The sequence below is a fragment of the Chrysemys picta genome, chromosome 17, assembly GCF_011386835.1.
Source record: "Chrysemys picta bellii isolate R12L10 chromosome 17, ASM1138683v2, whole genome shotgun sequence".
NCBI classification, from domain to species: domain Eukaryota; kingdom Metazoa; phylum Chordata; order Testudines; family Emydidae; genus Chrysemys; species Chrysemys picta.
Window position 1 is genome coordinate 3735937 of NC_088807.1, and position 17877 is coordinate 3753813.

General features: G+C 55.2%; 2 long non-coding RNA genes across 2 annotated transcripts in view; one reads left to right on the forward strand and one right to left on the reverse strand.

The window, feature by feature from the left end:
* LOC122172641 (uncharacterized) overlaps window positions 1-6552 on the forward strand; it is a 23215-nt gene extending 16663 nt beyond the window's left edge. Inside the window, exon 3 of the long non-coding RNA XR_006173144.2 lies at window positions 6417-6552. This is a non-coding gene — a long non-coding RNA (uncharacterized LOC122172641). The remainder of the gene's footprint in view (window positions 1-6416) is intronic.
* LOC122172642 (uncharacterized) lies at window positions 3431-16275 on the reverse strand. The gene is made up of 2 exons (XR_010593386.1): window positions 14278-16275; window positions 3431-8090 (listed from the first exon to the last, which is right to left on the reverse strand). It is a non-coding gene; the product is annotated as an uncharacterized LOC122172642 (long non-coding RNA).
* Window positions 16276-17877: the final 1602 nt, after the last annotated feature.

Here is a 17877-nt window from a genome sequence, read left to right on the forward strand (position 1 = left end):
GGACAGTCCTGATTTTTTGGGTCTTTTTCTTATATAGGCTCCTATTACCCCCCCATCCCCAGTCCCGATTTTTCACATTTGCTGTCTGGTCACCAGAGGCACCATGTGCCCTGGTTGTAGCTTGGGGTGGGGGTGGGGCGAGTGGGGGCACAGTACCTGCCCTGGTTGTGTCTGACTGGTGGGGGGCGGCCTGGCAGTGCCCGCGGCTGGGGGAGGCCCCGGCTGCGGCTGGCTGGCGTCGCTGAGAGGGCCCCGGCCTTTTCCTCATCCATCATCGTTAGGGCGCCAGCGCGGGGAGGAAGTGCATTTATCACAGCCGCCAGCGACACAGAGAGAGAGGACAGGGCTAGTTCCCACGCGCCAGGGATTGGCACGGCCTGCACCATGGACTGCCAGGGCCATAGGCAGTACCCCACGGGCAGGCTGAGCCCAGCCAGTGGGGGGCAGGGCTGTGTCATCCACCCAACCACTCACTACCAGCCCCCGCTCTAATCACTAGACAACACACCTTTCCCTGGGCTGGGGATAGAACCCAGGAGTCCTGCCTGACTCCCAGTCCCCACCCACCTACGAGCACACCACATTCCCTTACAGCATCAAGGAAAGATCCCAGGAGTCCTGACTCTCCGTCCCCCCTGTTCTGCCTACTAGCTTCCCCTTCCCAAGCCAGGAGTCGAACTCAGGAGTCCTGGCTCCCAGCCCCCGCTGCTCTAACCACTGGACCCCACTCCCCTCCCAGAACCAGACCCCAGGAGTCCTGATTCCCAGCCCCCCTGCTCTAACCCACTAGAGCCCATTCCCCTTCCCAAGCCAGGAGTCGAACCCAGGAGTCCTGGCTCCCAGGCCCCACCCACTAGCCTGTCCTGCATCTCCCTCCCACCAAGGCACCACTCTGACTCAGTTTCCCAGGGGCAGCCTCTCCCTTGCAGCTGCATCCCCTGCCCTCCCCCCCCAGCACCGCACCAGTCTCTGCTCTTTGGATCCAACACACACACCCCAACACACACACACACACACTGTGCAATCACCTCCCTTCCCATCCTCCCTCCCAGCTGTTCCCCTGAATGTCAGCCTGGCCTGACGGGGCCCATGCATCACAGCCTGTCCCCAGCCAGTGCCTCTGACCTTTTCCTGCATGCAAGGAAGGGAAAGCACCCAGGGCCTCGGCTGACTTTTGCAGCTGCTCTCAGCCTCTGGGGACCACCAGCACCACGCAGGAGGGAGCAGGCCCCCGGGCGAGCCAGGCCTGGATGAGGGGAAGCGCAGGGCGCCCAGATGCAGGAGGCAGGAATACACCCAAGTGCTTTCATAAAATGTCCTTTAGTTATTAAACTTTGCGGCCGGGTCAAAGGGCCTTCGCCTCCCTGGGTAGGCTGCAATCGGCAGGTGGCATTGCAACTCACGGCGGCATCCATGTGTCGGCTCGCTAAAAATAGCAGCCAAGCGGCAGCTAAGCAGGCCGTGGCCCAGGCTAGCCCCCTGCCTCCGTCCCCAGAGTCCCGAGCCCCCCTAGCCCGCGCGGTGCCCCGTGCTGCCGTGGCTTCGCTGCTCCGGGTACTCGCGTGGCCAGTCACACCCCGTGATTGCAGGGTAGCCCGGCTCCTGTCCTTTGTGCCCGCGCTGATCACCATGCCCCGGTACACCACCAGGGGGCGCTGTGCTGTGGGGAGCAGGGCGGGGGGCTCACAAGGGGGCGCTCTGCTCCCACAGTCAGCACTGCCCCCAGTGCTGCAGCGCTAGGGGGCGCTGTGCTGTGGAGAGCAGGGCATGGGGCTCTGTAGGGGGCACTCTGCCCCCCAGAGTCAGCGCTGCCCCCAATGCTGCAGCGCTAGGGGGCGCTGTGCTGTGGGGAGCAGGGCATGGGGCTCTGTAGGGGGCACTCTGCCCCCCAGAGTCAGCGCTGCCCCCAATGCTGCAGCACTAGGGGGTGCTGTGCTGTGGGAAGCAGGGCGGGGGCCTCACAAGGGGGCGCTCTGTCCCCAGAGTTAGTGCTGCCCCCAATGCTGCAGCACTAGGGGGCACTGTGCTGTGGGGAGCAGGGCATGGGGCTCTGTAGGGGGCACTCTGCCCCCCAGAGTCAGTGCTGCCCCCAATGCTGCAGCGCTAGGGGGCGCTGTGCTGTGGGGAGCAGGGCATGGGGCTCTGTAGGGGGCACTCTGCCCCTCAGAGTCAGCGCTGCCCCCAATGCTGCAGCGCTAGGGGGCGCTGTGCTGTGGGGAGCAGGGCATGGGGCTCTGTAGGGGGCACTCTGCCCCCCAGAGTCAGCGCTGCCCCCAATGCTGCAGCGCTAGGGGGCGCTGTGCTGTGGGGAGCAGGGCATGGGGCTCTGTAGGGGGCGCTCTGCCCCCAGAGTCAGCGCTGCCCCCAACGCTGCAGCGCTAGGGGGCGCTGTGCTGTGGGGAGCAGGGCATGGGGCTCTGTAGGGGGCACTCTGCCCCCCAGAGTCAGCGCTGCCCCCAATGCTGCAGCGCTAGGGGGCGCTGTGCTGTGGGGAGCAGGGCGGGGGGGCTCAGAAGGGGGCGCTCTGCCCCCAGAGTCAACGCTGCCCCCAACGCTGAACGTCGTCAGACGTCACCGGTGTGGTGCTCTGCTCTGTCCGTTGTTGATAACACGTGGCTGGGTGCGTGTGTTCCCTCTGCGTGCAGATCGCTGGCACACAGCTAGGGTGACCCGACGACTGTCCCGATATTTAGTTGACCCTGGGGAGCTGCGTGCGACTCACGCCCCCCAAGTAAGTCCCACCCCCACAGCGTCTGGCCAATGGTAGCTGGAGCTAGTGCTTGTAGCAGGCATAGCAGGTGGAGTGGCGATCCCGCTGGCCACCTAGGAGCCCGAGGAACCTGCCAGGTGCTTCCCAGTGGGTGGGAACCATCCCTCAGGTAAGCGGTGGGGCTGCGGGCGGGAGCCAGGGCCGTGCGCCCCCGACCCGCGACTTCCTCAGGCTGTGTATCCCCCTTCCCCCATGGCTCCAGTGGGGCGAGGGCTATGAGCCGGCGGCTGCCTCCCCCATGTGTCCCGATATTTTATTCTCGTCGTCTGGTCCCCCTAGGCACAGCAGACTCCGATAAGGTACGAAGGCACCCGGCCAGGTTTATTGCCAGACAAAACACAATCTCTTGCTCCTCAGATCACATGTCTACAGTTCTGCTAGTACATACGTGCTCCCTGACAAAGGACCGGCTCAGTCAGTGGTGGGATTTAACCACTGCCCCCTAGGCCAGACAAAGACAATCCCTCAGAGGTCCATTTTTATACACAGGTACAAACGAGTTACACCTCACTCCTGACGTCCTGAAGTACAACCCCCTCTACGTGTCAAGGTGCCACCTATCACCTTGTACATGTTGGTCCATACGCTCATGCCCCACCTGTCTTTAGTCTGCACATTCCCTCGTACGACTGATAAAATAATTGAATAATAAAATCTGTCTTAGTCCTTTACGGTGGGCTTGGGAATGTTAGGCCTCAACTGAGATGTGGGTCTGTACTCGTGTCTTGTTAACTTCACTGAATGGTATGAGACGGCCTTTGCCGGTATTTGTTAGTCCACACCTGGGGCTTTGTTAAGGAAAAACAGATATTTAAATTATATAGATATGAATATATGGACATACATAAATTAATATATGTTGTGATTACTATGTGGCTGAAAAATGATCCTAGGTGATATATGAGGGGGCTTATATGCTGTATATGTTAGAAGTATTTGCTTTAACACCTTACTCCGTAAAAGGATTATTCATTACCCCAGCAGTATTGTTTGCCATTTCCATCCCCTTCTTCACTCAGCCCTGTAGCTTGGCATTCAGAGAATCATAGAATATCCGGGTTGGAAGGGACCTCAGGAGGTATCTAGTCCTACCCCCTGCTCAAAGCAGGACCAACCCCCAACTAAATCACCCCAGCCAGGGCTTTGTCAAGCCGGGCCTTAAAAACCTCTAAGGATGGAGATTCCACCACCTCCCTAGGGAACCCATTCCAGTGCTTCACCACCCTCCTAGGGAAATAGTGTTTCCTAATATCCAACCTAGACCTCCCCCACTGCAACTTGAGACCATTACTCCTTGTTCTTGGTTTGACGTAGCATGTAACAGCACATTCCCATGAGAACAACAATGGTTAGGGCTTGGATTCCTGCCCCTGCCCTGGCCCTACCCCCATTCCACCCCTTCCCCAAAGTCTCTGCCCCACCCCGCCTTTTCCCACCCCAGCCCCCTTTCCGCCCCCATTCCATCCTTTCCCCCCAAGTCCTCATCCCTGCCTCTTCTCCGCCTCCTGCCCTGAGCGCGCCACGTCCCCACGCCTCCCTCCCGAAAAATCCTACGTGCCACCCAACAGCTGTTAGGCGGCGGGGGGGCGGAAGCGCTGGGAGGGAGGGGAAAGAGCGGGGACATGGTACGCTCGGGGGTGGGAGAAGGATGTGAGGAGGGGGGAGCTTGGCTGCCGGTGGGTGCGGAGCACCCCCTAATTTTTCCCCGTGCGTGCACCCACGGAATCAGCACCTATGCACGGTGGGGTAATGCTGTACATATGTCTTGTTTCCAAGCGTCCCCACACTATTTGCATAAATATACCTTAACTGGCTCCTGCAACCATCTAGGGACTGCCAGCAGGAGAGAGACGCTTTTGCCATCCTCCTGGTCCAACCTAGGACCCTGTAGAGGAGCGGACTCACCCCTGCGGCGCCTCCTGCTGGTGACTTCCGGGAATTAGCTCATTCCAGCTCTGGCGCGCCCTCTGCAGGCCGGTGATCCACCTGTCCTCTGGCCCCCGTGTCCCTCCCTGAATCCCGGTTCCTTTGTACCTGGGGTGCTGCTCCCTGGCAGTAACCCCTCCGTCTTAGGGTCTCCCCTGCCCGGGGAACCCCCACCCACTATTCCCACCTCGCCTCAGTATACGGCTACTGCCAGTCCTGGTCTAGCCCCGCGCCCTGGGGCAGGCTGCAGAATCAGCCACTCATCACAGGCAAGGCTGGGTTTGGACCTGCTGCCTTGGCCTACCCCTGGGCTGCCCTCTGCAACCCCCAGTACCCCTCGGCCTTCTGCTAGGCCGCAGCCTGGGGCTTTCCAGGATGGAGCTCCCCGGCTCCTCTGCCTTTCCCCAGCCCTGCTCCACCCAGGTACCCTGTCTCTAGCTCCCTGCAGCCAGGCCCTTCTCTCTCTGAAGGCAGCAAGAGAATGCCCTGGGCCGTTGGCTCCCAGCCTTTTATAGGGACCAGCTGGGCCTGATTGGGGCATGGCCCAGCTGTGGCTACTTCCCCAATCAGCCCAGTTTTTCCCTGCCACAGCCCTCTTCCTGGCTGTTTTAAGCCCTTCAGGGCAGGAGCGGGTCTCCACCCCGCTACAGACCCCTATCAAAGACAGGTGTAATGCGGTTTATGCTTCGTTGCTGTATTGGTTTCAAGATGGCGGTGGGGTTTCGTATCCGTGGCCAGTTCCGAAGTTGCAACTGCACCAAATGTTGCTGTCCTATCTCCATTACTCTGTTGCCGTAGGCCAGGCAAGCAACTGCCAATGAAACATCATCACTGTTTATGCTGTTGATGAGGGACAGAATGGTTGTATTCAGGTGGCTAAACCCTGGAGCAATCTAATGCGTATGATCAGTTGTGATTGCATGCTGGCCCAGTAATAAACTGCTAATCCCTCCTCCTGTTTTAACTGCTTGGCCTATCCCGTTCACAATGGTGTTTAATTTTAAATTAAGATTTTCAATGTCTGCAGAGTTCCATATGGACGTGCCAAGCCCGGAGCCTCCCACCACTGTTCCCAGGGCCGGCTCCAGGCACCAGCTTCTCAAGCAGGTGCTTGGGGCGGCCAATCTGGAGAGGGGCGGCACGTCCAGGTATTCGGCGGCAATTCGGCGGACGGTCCCTCACTCCACCTGGGAGCGAAGGACCTCCCGCCGAATTGCCGCTGCAGATCGCGATCGCAATTGTGATCGCGGCTTTTTTTGTTTAGTTTAGTTTTTTGTTTTGGCTGCTTGGGGCGGCCAAAACCCTGGAGCCGGCCCTGACTGTTCCTAGTAAATCCCTCCTTTCTCTATCATGTTGTAGGCTGATTTGGGAGCCCTTCCAGAATTGTAATTGCATCTCCACTTCCGAATTAAACCAATCCTTGTAGTATCTGGGGCACTGCCTTGGCATAGTCATGCCGGCAAAATCGAGTTTTGGTGGCACGTAGATCCAGCCTACGTTCTCTACCATATACTCTGCAGTAGGATGCAGGAAAATTCCTGAGGTAGGGCAGGGTTGTACAATGGGTCCTTGGGGTAATGTCAGGATGTGGAGGAGTGGAAGGAGGCGAAGTTGGGGCTGTTGTCGGATAGGCATCTTCACATACCTGCTCATGGTAGATGCATTTACTGATGCTTGGGGTTATAGAGCAAGTTCCTGTGTATGTCCCTGTTTCTTTCAGGTGAATGTTACGGATGCGAATGAATGCACTCCATCTATCCTGCAAGTCAGTAAACTCCACCCTGCTTCTGCAATCTCCCTATGTTTTTACAATTCCATTTAAGTGACCAATCACCGTGTCCCCTGCTCGAAACCAGACCAAGGATACGGTACCGGCCTCGAGTTTGTGTGCTTGGACAACACATCCCAGAGTCAGATCCTCCCCCACCACGCTTGTGAAATATTACTCCGCTACTTGATTTGGTACCACTAGAACGCGCTTCATTCCCGGAGTGGTTCGTTTCCTTCCCTTACTGTGTATATGTTCATGTTCACTTTGTGTCTTAATGTCAGGAGTCTGCGTGTGGAAGTGCAGTAAGGACAAAAACCTGATCACAATTAACGACAATATCAACCTTCCAACAGCCTGTGTCTCTTTACTCAAAATCCGTTCCTTTTCAATCCGCCGTCGGGCATGAGCGACCTCTTGGACAGGAATACGTTGAGTCTCACTACCCTCTCCAACGGTCCATCCCCAAGCCATCTGGAGAGCAAAGGGTGACACCCCGAGGATGTGCTCCATTTGTCGCTTTCCTTCAGCTTCACACCCTAATTTCAGAACAGTTCCGGTAGGGTGCACTTGACTTGCTGCGTGCCATCCAGTGGAGTTATTAACTGTTTCTGTCCAAAGAGTTCTGGTCACCGAATGCATTTGGTTGATCTTTTTGACATCGACCGCCCCTTTGCCCCTTGGGCCACTACCAGAACGCCCAACACGTTCCATATCCAGGTTGGCATCGTAACCTATAAAAATATAAAACAACACTCGCTTCTCTCTCATGGGTAAATGTGTATAATGTAAGTTGGGGGTTTTTTTTAAAGCAGAATTGACCCCAAGCAATATATATTAACAATCGGGGCGCTGATGGAGGTTAAAACTCATTATTGATTTGGAAGGATTCCATTGTGCTTCCCTTAACCACTTATCCCGTGTGTTTTTCTTTAAAAAAAGCACAGAACGTAATATGCAGCTTAACCCTCGTAATCCTTCAATTGCATGGCACGTCTCCACCGAGATTGTTCCTCTATTTCAACCAAGTACAGAGCGGAGCCTAATTTATCTAAAATTGGCCAAGGACCTAACCACTCTCCTTTGGGAATTTTCTTCTTTGGAGCTGGTTCAATTTTAACCATAACCTGGCTTCCAATTTGCCATTGTTTGATCTCCCGGCTTTCATCAAATGCCTGATTCATGTTTTGCTGATCTGTAGCCTGCTGCGCTGCGGCTGCTCCTTGAACGGTGCCCAACCGATAGTTAAAGCTGTTCACCCAGGTGGTGGTTGCCAGCGCTGTCGTTGTTTGCCAATCTGAGGGATACAGTTTTCCCAGCCGGGCAGAGGTCTCCCAAAGAGTATTTCATAGGGACTAAATCCCGTCCTGCGGTTTGGACGGCTCCGGATCCTCATCAGAACCCAGGCAAGTACCATCTCCCAGTTTGTGCCCAGCTCATTACACACTTTAAACTGTTCAGTTTTAAGAGGTTGATTTAGCCTTTCCACCTGTCCCCCAGCTTGAGGGTGGCAGGGGGCACAGGTGTGATGGTAGGGGAATCCCGGCCCAGGTCCCCATATTTCGGTACACCTGGCCGATAAAAGTGGGACCATTGTCAGAATCGATGCTGTGTGGCAGCCCCCACCTAGGAAAAATTTCAGTTATTAACATTTTTGCATCTGCAGCACTCTTTGTTTTTCTAGTAGGGAATGCTTCTACCCATTTGCTAAAACTATCCACGATTACAAACAAAAATCTGTTTCCCCTAGGAGTAGTCCTACGAAATCAACCTGTAAGCGTTGGAGGGGGCCTTTTAACGCTTGATGCATTAACTCTCCACGTCTCTTTCTTCTAGCAGGGTCTTGCTTAGCACACGTTAGACAGCTATGAATACATAGGTGCTGACTCCGTGGGTGCTCCAGGGCTGGCAGCTCCCCGCCCCACCCGCCCCAGCTCACCTTTGCCTCCGCGCCGCCTCTTCCCCTGAGCGTGCCGCCGCGTCCTACTTCTCCCCCCTCCCTCCCAGCGCTTGTGCCACGAAACAGCTGTTTCACGCGGCAAGCCGGGAGGGAGGCGGGAGGAGGAGGAAAGCAGCGTGCTTGGGGGGAGAGGCGGGGTCAGGGCGGAGATTTGGAGAGGGATCCAATAGGGGCAGGAAGGGGGCGGAGTCAAGGCGGGGCAGGGGTGGGGCCGGGTGGGGGGGCATGAGCACCCACCGGCGCCAACAAAAGTTGGCACCTGTGTATGAATATGCAGGTTTACATCCTCTTTCATTCCAGGCCAACCATCCCAGTTTTTTAAGTTTTACTAACGCCTCTTCCTGTTTCGGATGACCTCCCACAATTGAACCATGCGCCCATCCTGAAAGGAGGAACAGCATCCGCTGAGGGATTACCAGGACCCAGTCATTTTCTGGTTTTGCCAGAATTCGGTCTCCCTCCTTTCTCAACGGGACCTCTGCCACTGTGAGGGGCATTCTACTCTCCATTGCTGGATGAAGTCATCTTTTGCCTGCAGGTCCTGTAAAAACTGTAGTTCTTTCTGGTTGTTCTCTTCACTTTCTTGTTTTTGTTTTGCCTGTGCCCGGGTGGTTACTGCCACGGGCATGGGTTCCCACAGTGTTCCAGTTGTCACGGACTCACAGATCATGCCCACTCTTGGCCCCGTGAGGTCCATGGGGGGTGCCCCTTTCAGTGAGACCGCCATTCCCGGGGGTCCACTCTCTCTCTGGGGTTAGGCCCCTCCACCTCCTGGAGTCGCACCTCTCTGAGTCTTAGCATGTCTGTCTCTGCCGTGAGCCCCCTTGGAGTCCACTCGCTCTGGACCCCTGGGGCCTCCACCCCCCGAAGGGGACGATGCAACCCTGTTCTCTAGCCCAGAGCGACTCTCAGCCAGCGTAAAACAGGAGGGTTTATTGAGCGTTGAACACAGCACAGGAAACTCTCCAGGCCTCAGGCCTGGCCTCCCTCAGCCCAGCACATCCCAGTCTCCCTGCATCCAGGAGGGCTCTGCCTGCTCCCCCTCTCCAGCCCCAAGCCCCCCTGCTCCCAGCTGGGCATCTGAGATCACCTCCCCCAAGCCCCGCCTCTGTCCATTGTCTTCTCTCCAGGTAAATAGGGTCATAAACCAGGACGCCTGGGCCTCATCTCCTCTCTTCTGTCCTCTGGCCCCCTCTGGCTGGAACCGGCTGGTCAGGTCACCGGGGTCCCCTCGCCGCAGCCCATTGACCTCCCACAAGCCAGAACTGGCTGTGACTTCCGAGCTGGGCCTGCGGGTCCCCAGGTCACCAGTTGCTGAGGTGTCCCTCCTCCAGGCCATCGGCTGGGGTCCCAAGTTCCCTCTCCGGTCCTCTGTAACCACAAACTCCCTCTCCCATCACCTCGTTAAACCAGCAACACCCAGGGACACTGAGTCCCACCCCCTCTGCATGCAAACCCTAGGAAAACCAAGGAAACACAAGACAATCCCCCACTTCGTCACACCAGTGAGTGCTGCTTCCTTAGCCAATTTATCGGCTTGTTCGTTTCGCTTTTTCAACTGACCCGTCCTCTTATGGGCTTTTATTTTAACCAGCCGGATCCTCTGATACTGCTCTGACAATTTCTCTATTTGCTGCCGTAAGGTCAGTTCCTGTAAAACCCACACTATTCCACCACGGTAGGTAGAGGATGGTTCCCTTGTAAACATAATCTGAATCAGTTCCTATTATCAGCTCCGTTTGCTTGTTCTTCATTCCAGCTAAAACTTCCAAGACCGCTGACACTTCTGCAGACTGTGTTCCCCCTTTGCTCAATTTGTACTGGAAGAAGCTAACTCCTTGCAGGTTTCCAGTTAAACAGATCCCTGAAAAGCCAGTGACTCGTTTTCCTTCGGTGTAATATGAGCTGCCGTCCACAAACCAAATGGTTTTTCCGATCACCTGGTCAATTGGGGTTACTTTAAAGACAGGGTGTGCTCTGGATTCCCGTTGGGGCTCACAGACAAGTTCTCGACCGCTCACAGTCAATCCCCATCCAGATATTTCAGGGTTTTTTAGTGGGACTAATTGAACGTTCTCGGACATGAGAGCAAAGACCCGTTAAATGGCCGTATCTACTCTCACACGTCCTTTAGACAGATTTTCCTGACTGAGTAATTTTCCCAGCGCCTGGTGCCTCTTTACCTCGCTTGCTCTGATAATTGCCTGAGCTTTTTGTAGTGTCCAGTCGGCAGCGAGAGCAGTTTGCTCACAAATTCCCAGTTTGCTTTCTGGACGTGTCAATGCTCTGCTATAATAAGCAATGGGTCTCGCCCCAGCACCAGCACCCTGTGTAAGCGCACTAACAATACAGACATTCTTCACACTAGGGTACAAAAGGGGAATTCGTTGTTAGGGGCGGCCAAGGTAGGTGCCTCCATTAACCTTTTTTTCAGGCTTTCCCGTGCATTAGTTGCCTCCTCTGTCCAGACCCACTATGGTCTTTTAAGTACCTCGTACAGGGGACCTGCCTTCTCTGCGAACCCAGCCATGAATTCTCTGCAGAAGTTGGTGAGCCCCAAAAAAGATTGCAAAGATTTAGTATCTACCGGCATAGGGAGGTTAACAATACACTTCACCCTTTCCTTATCCACAGACTTTCCCCCTGCACTGAGTGGAATTCCAAGATATTGCACGTCTCTCTGTTTCATCTGGGATTTAGTCGAGTTAAGTTTCAAGCCGTATGCTTGGCAGCTAGTCAATAACAGCCGCATTAACGCTTCTTGTACCTGCTCTGTTTCACTGACTATTAAAATGTCATCTGCGTACTGGCCTATCCTTCCCGTTTGTAACAGTCCCTCCTTCTCTAGCATATTTCTCGCTACAGTATGAAATATTACAGGTGCGTCACAGTATCCCATAGGCAAAACATTCCAGCAATATTGCATACCCTGGAATACAACAGATGTTCTGTATTGAGACTCTGGGTTTAAAGATAAACTCCAAAAGCCATTTGCCAAGTCAAGTACTGAGAACCACTTCATGTCAGGAGTTACCACCTCCAACAATGCTGGGTAAGCAGCCACTACGGTGCCCCCCGCTTGGCAGTTCTGTTTAACCCCCGACAGTCAATCGTTAATCTCCATGTTCCATCAGGGTTTTTTTACTGGCCAGATTGGTGCCGCGTTAGGCACTGAACACCTTTGAATTAATTTTCGTTTTTCCAGTTCTTCTATAACTTAAAGATTCTTTTGCTTCCTGAGGTATTGGGTATTGTTCGATGTATGGGTGTGTGTCTCCTTCTAATGTAACAGAGGTTTGTATTTTTCCCATATCTAGGGAGTCCACTGCCTAGACGGTTTGAATCTCAGCCCACCAGCCTTCCCAACCTTCTCGCACAGGAGGTGGCCGTTTAATCTTTATTGCTTTCACCGTCTGAGTAGCAAGTCCCATTGGATCAGCGTCGTTTGTTTCTCCCGTTACAGCGAGAGTTTGTCTGATATACATGTTTGGGAAATCCAGGATTATTCCCAATCGTCCGATAGTTTCTTCCCCGATTAGATTTTCTCTCCCTGCAATAGCACGCTTCTCCTGAAGGTAAGTACAGCAAACTGGAGAGGGAGGGTTTTAACATCATATGTTTGCTTAGTTCCTGATATGCCCCGTATTTGTACGGAGTCCACAACTGGATATACATTAAATACATCTTTTACTATAGGAATTCCAACCCCCGTGTCCAACAGAAAATCTGCAAGCCCATTCCCGACTCGGATGCTTAAATGGGGGCGCCCCCAGACATCTATTGTCATGGAAAATGCATTCCGAGTTGCAGGGAGGGCTGGCCTATGCTTCTGAATTACTAGCAATTGGGTCAAACAGTCGCTTTGGCCACCTTCATCACCGCCTTTTCTTCCCCCTTCTGAGACTCCTTGGCAATCAGACATGCCGGTAGCTGCGCCCCCAGCGTCTCATTCTCTCCTTTGAGATTAGATTCTCCTGTTTCAGCGTTTCAGGCGACACCTGTTCCCGCTCTCTCTGTTTACTCCTCTACCTCTGTTCATTCCACGACGTCTCCAACCCCGGCCACGGCCATGGGAGCTGTCCAGGACCCTCGGTTTTCCACCGTCCTAACTCTGTTCATAGCTCATTGGCGGGAGTTTCCTCCTGTTCTTTAACCGCAGTCTGCATTTTTTCAATCCATTCATTCCAAGGTACGTCTCTGCCTCCATTCTCCCCCCAAGCCTTCACCCATTCGCACCGCAGAAGGCAGCGCTTACAGAACAAGTCGCTTCAAATCCTTGAGCTCAGCTCAGTGTCCCCCGCTGTTAACCTAACCTACGGGTGTCTTTGTCAGCCAGCTTGGCCGGAGCCTCTCCTGGCATTCCTGTAATTCCTTTAAGTGCAGCTAATCCACTGGATAACTTAAAATGCTTTCGAGCCACACAGTTTAACCATTTGCGTCACTGTCATCATCAAAACCATCAGCGGTCCCAACAGGATTTGGACTAGAATTGGTTCCTGTAACATGTCAATTCCCACTGCTTTTACCAACTGCGAGCATTTATGTAGTCAGGCCATAAACCCATTGAAATTCTCAGAAGGCGGGGGGCCGACAGCTCCAGCTAACGCAGTTAGTTCATCAGTTTCTAAAGCAGGCCTGCACAACATGCGGCCTGGGGGCCGCATGCGGCCCGCGTGGGCTCACTCTGCGGCCGCGGGGGGTGAGTAGGCAAGCTGGAGGGGTGGGGGGCTGAGGAGACGAGCCGGCAGGCAGTGGCGGGGGGGCAGGTGAGCCGGCGGTGGGGGAGGGGAGCTGAGTGGGTGAGCCGGGGCGGTGGGGGGCTGAGGAGGCGAGCGGCGAGTCGGTGGCTGACCTGTTCTACTGATCTGGTCTGGCTCCCATCCCCTCTCCAAGGGTTGCAGCTGTCTGGAGGTGCTGCCTTCCACGCCTTCTTCATTCACACCTCATTCATTCAACAGGGCAATTGATTACAAAGTGGGGGGAAGATCTTATTTTACTTCTAGCAAAAAGACATTTTTCTTTTACCTTGATTATACTACCTTAGGGGCCGGCTATAACATATTACCAAGGTTCAATACTGCTGTTTCAGCAGGGTGACGCTGGGGAAGGAGGGTTTTTTTCCACGGGGCAGGCAGCGCTGGGGGGGGGGGTTGTTTTGGGGGGGCTGGGCGGCGCTGGGGGGGTGTTTCGGCAGTGCGGGGGGGGGTTGTTTCTGTGGGGCGGGCGGCGCTGGGAGGGGGTGTTGTGTTTCGGGGGTGGCTGGGTGGTGCTGGGGGGGGATTCGGTGACTCTGGGGCGGGGGTTCGGCGGGGCCAGGGGGGTTCGGCCCTCAGCTGTTTTCTTTGGAGTAATATGGCCCTCGCCACTTTACGAGTTGTGCAGGCCTGTTCTAAAGCGTCGAGCCTGGCTCGCTCGCTCGAGGTAGGTGAGGTGTATCTGCACGGGACTTGGGTGCCTCCATTTCCCTTTCTGCATAATTGCCACGGGGCCCTAGCTGTTTTAAAGGGTCAGTTTCCACCGCGTTCCATAACCTCCCGGGAGGTGGAACACTAGTTGGTGGGGTAGCGTCAAGGGTAAAGTGGGGTGTGAGCGGGGTGTCAGGGTCAGGTTCTGCGGTAGGGTTTTCTCTCCCGTTTCCCCTCATTTCCGGGGGGGGGCAAGTGGGGCAATTTGCCCCAGGCCCCACAGGGGCCCCCACGAGAATATAGTATTCTATGGTATTGCAACGTTTTTTAATGGAAGGGGCCCCCGAAATTGCTTTGCCCCAGGCCCCCTGAATCCTCTGGGCAGTTCTGCTCATTTCTCCTGTTTTAACAGGAATTGATCTAGGTTTTGGGGAGGGTTTGTCCAAACCTGGTTCTCAGCATCAGGTGGCAGTTGGGGTGTGGTGACCGCTGCCCACGGGTCAAGAGAGGATGGTCCAGCTGGGTCATTCCACATGTCCCCAGGGCAGCCTCCATTCCAGTTGTCCCCTGTTCCCGCTTTTAAGTTAGCCGGGGCATCTGTTTCCACTTCTGCCCCGACCCTTCAGGGACTGGAAAAGCACTCCACGTCTGTTGAGCAACAGGGGACGGTGTCTTGTTCTTCTGCCGGTTCGCCACAGCTGTCTCCAATTTTTTGTTTTCCTGCTTTATCTGTTGGAGCAGATCGTGAGTCTGGACCGCCTGGTGCCCTGTTAAAAGAGCTTGGGCTTTCCAGTGCTCGACAGACTGGGTTGCTTCCTCCATGGCTTTAGTGATCTCTTCTACTTCCCTGGTTTTTTCCACTACTTGCCAGGCCAGTATGGTGGCGTGTTGTTTAAGCCATCGTACTGCCATGGACATTAATTGCAAAATTCTAGCTTTTTTGCTTTTATTATTATTTTGTAGCGCTTCTGTTTCTACCATCGCTTTACATATGCCAGTCCATGTTTGCCCACTTTCTTTTTTAAATTCATATGGACCCCCTTTCCTGGCAATCCAGAGAGTCCAGGAGTTATCAAACTCCGTGGGGATTTGAAGGGAGGGGATAAAGGGGGTTCCCTAGCTCGTGGTTTCCTGTCATGTTAGATCGCGGTTGCTACAGCGGACAGCTCGCTTACTCACCAGATCAGCGGTCGGGGTCACCAATGTCGTCAGACGTCACCGGTGTGGTGCTCTGCTCTGTCCGTTGTTGATAACAGGCGGCTGGGTGCGTGTGTTCCCCCTGCGTGCTGCCCGGGCTCTGCGCAGATCGCTGGCACACCAGACCCCGAGGACCGCAGACGCCGATAAGGCACGAAGGCACCCGGCCAGGTTTATTGCCAGACGAAACACAGTCTCTAGTTCCCCAGATCACATGTCTACAGTTCTGCTAATACATACGTGCTCCCTGACAATGGACCGGTTCAGTCAGTGGCGGGATTTAACCACTGTCCCCTAGGCCAGACAAAGACAACCCCTCAGAGGTCCATTTTTATACACAGGTGCAAACGAGCTACACATCACTCCTGACATACTGAGGTACAACCCCCTCTACGGGTCAAGGTGCCGCCTATCACCTTGTACATGTTGGTTCGAGCAAAACAACCCTATCCATCATATGATCCTTTTGCCCCTGTCTTTAGGATGGGTCGGCCTGCTCCTGTTATCGGTGTGGAATGTGCTCGTGCAGGAGTGTCCTGGTACCATCCTCGCAGGTGTTTACACTGCTTGTGCCCAGTATCTTTTAGGTGTGTGTGTTTTTGCAGCATCCGCCCTCTTCATGCCAGATTCTGTGAGCAGGGCCTGTCTCTGGCTCACAGCTTCATTTTGTTTTATATCAGCAAAGTCTTGATCATTATTTTAGCTCCGGCCTTAGGCCTCTGATAAAAGGACTTATGTTTCAGGACCTCATCTTACTACACTGAGGTGCTACGGGGCGCTGTGCTGCGGGGAGCAGGGCGGGGGGCTCAGAAGGGGGCGCTCTGCTCCCAGCGTCGGTGCAGCCCCCAATGCTGCAGTGCTAGGGGGCGCTGTGCTGTGGGGAGCAGGGCGGGGGGCTCAGAAGGGGGCGCTCTGCCCCCAGAGTCAGTGCTGCCCCCAATGCTGCAGTGCTAGGGGGCGCTATGCTGCGGGGAGCAGGGCGGGGGGCTCAGAAGGGGGCGCTCTGCCCCCAGAGTCAGTGCTGCCCCCAATGCTGCAGCGCTAGGGGGCGCTGTGCTGTGGGGAGCAGGACGGGGGGCTCAGAAGGGGGCGCAATGCTCCCAGCGTCGGTGCAGCCCCCAATGCTGCAGTGCTAGGGGGCGCTGTGCTGTGGGGAGCAGGGCGGGGGGCTCAGAAGGGGGCGCTCTGCTCCCAGCACTGGTGCAGCCGAGCTCCCCAGCCTAGCCGGAGACCCCTGCCCACGGAGCGACAGGCGCTATACGGCCACTCCCTCCTGACAGCAGCACCAGCCAGTGCTGCCCAGGCCTCGCCCTCAAAGTGCGGCTCCTCATGTCCGCATGGGCGTGTCTGTGGGTCCTCACGGCAGCGGGGCCCTGGCGATGTGCCAAGCGGCACAGCTCTGGGGCAACCTGGGCAGGACTGGCAGAGCCTGTCTTCATAATGTGCGGAGGGAGGGCTCACAATCAGAGCAGGGGACCCCATATCCCCTTCCCTCCCCCGCTCAGATCTATGGGCTCCTCTCACCCCACGGAGGGATAGAGGGGTGTGTAAGGGGATGGATTAGATTAGATAGTGTGTATGGGGATGGAGGAATGGATAGATTGAGTGAATTTATGGGGATGGTTGGCTGGATGAGTGTGTATATGGGATGGATGGATGGATGGATGGATGGATGGATGGATGGATGGATGGATGGATGGATGGATGGATGGATGGATGGATATTGTGTATGGGGATGGAGGGAGGGAGGAATGGAGATGGATGGATAGCTGTGCATCAGGATGGATGGAGTGTATGGGGATAGAGGGATGGATGGATGGATTGAGAGAGTGCATGTGTGGGGATGGATGGATGGCTATTGTGTATGGGGATGGATGGAAGGAGGGATGGAGATGGATGGTTGGATGGGTGTATGGGGATGGATGGAGTGTATGGGGACAGAGGGATGGATGGAAGGATGGAGGGATGGATGGATGAGTGAGTATATGGGAGGGAGGGAGGAATGGATATTGTGTATGGGGAGGGATGGAGATGGATGGGTGGGTGTATGGGGACAGAAGGATGGATGGATTGAGAGAGTGAGTGTGTGGGGATGGATGGATGGAGTGTATGGGGACAGGATGGATGGATGGAGTGTATGGGGACAGAGGATGGATGGATGGATGGATGGATGGATGGATGGATGGATGGATGGATGGGGACAGAGGATGGATGGATGGATGGATGGATGGATGGATGGATGGATGGATGGATGGATGGATGGGGACAGAGGATGGATGGATGGATGGATGGATGGATGGATGGATGGATGGATGGATGGGGACAGAGGATGGATGGATGGAGAGATGGATGGATGGATGGATGGGGACAGAGCATGGATGGATGGATGGATGGATGGATGGATGGATGGATGGAGTGTATGGGGACAGAGGATGGATTGGATGGATGGGGACAGAGCATGGATGGATGGGAACAGAGGATGGACGGACGGACGGATGGATGGATGGATGGATGGATGGATGGATGGATGGATGGGGACAGAGGATGGATGGATGGAGTGTATGGGGACAGAGGATGGATGGATGGATGGATGGATGGATGGATGGATGGGGACAGAGGATGGATGGAGGGATGGGGACAGACGATGGATGGATGGATGGATGGATGGATGGATGGATGGATGGATGGATGGATGGGGACAGAGCATGGATGGATGGGGAACAGAGGATGGATGGATGGATGGATGGATGGATGGATGGATGGATGGATGGATGGATGGGGACAGAGGATGGATGGAAAGATGGATGGATGGATGGGGACAGAGGATGGATGGAGTGTAGGGGGACAGAGG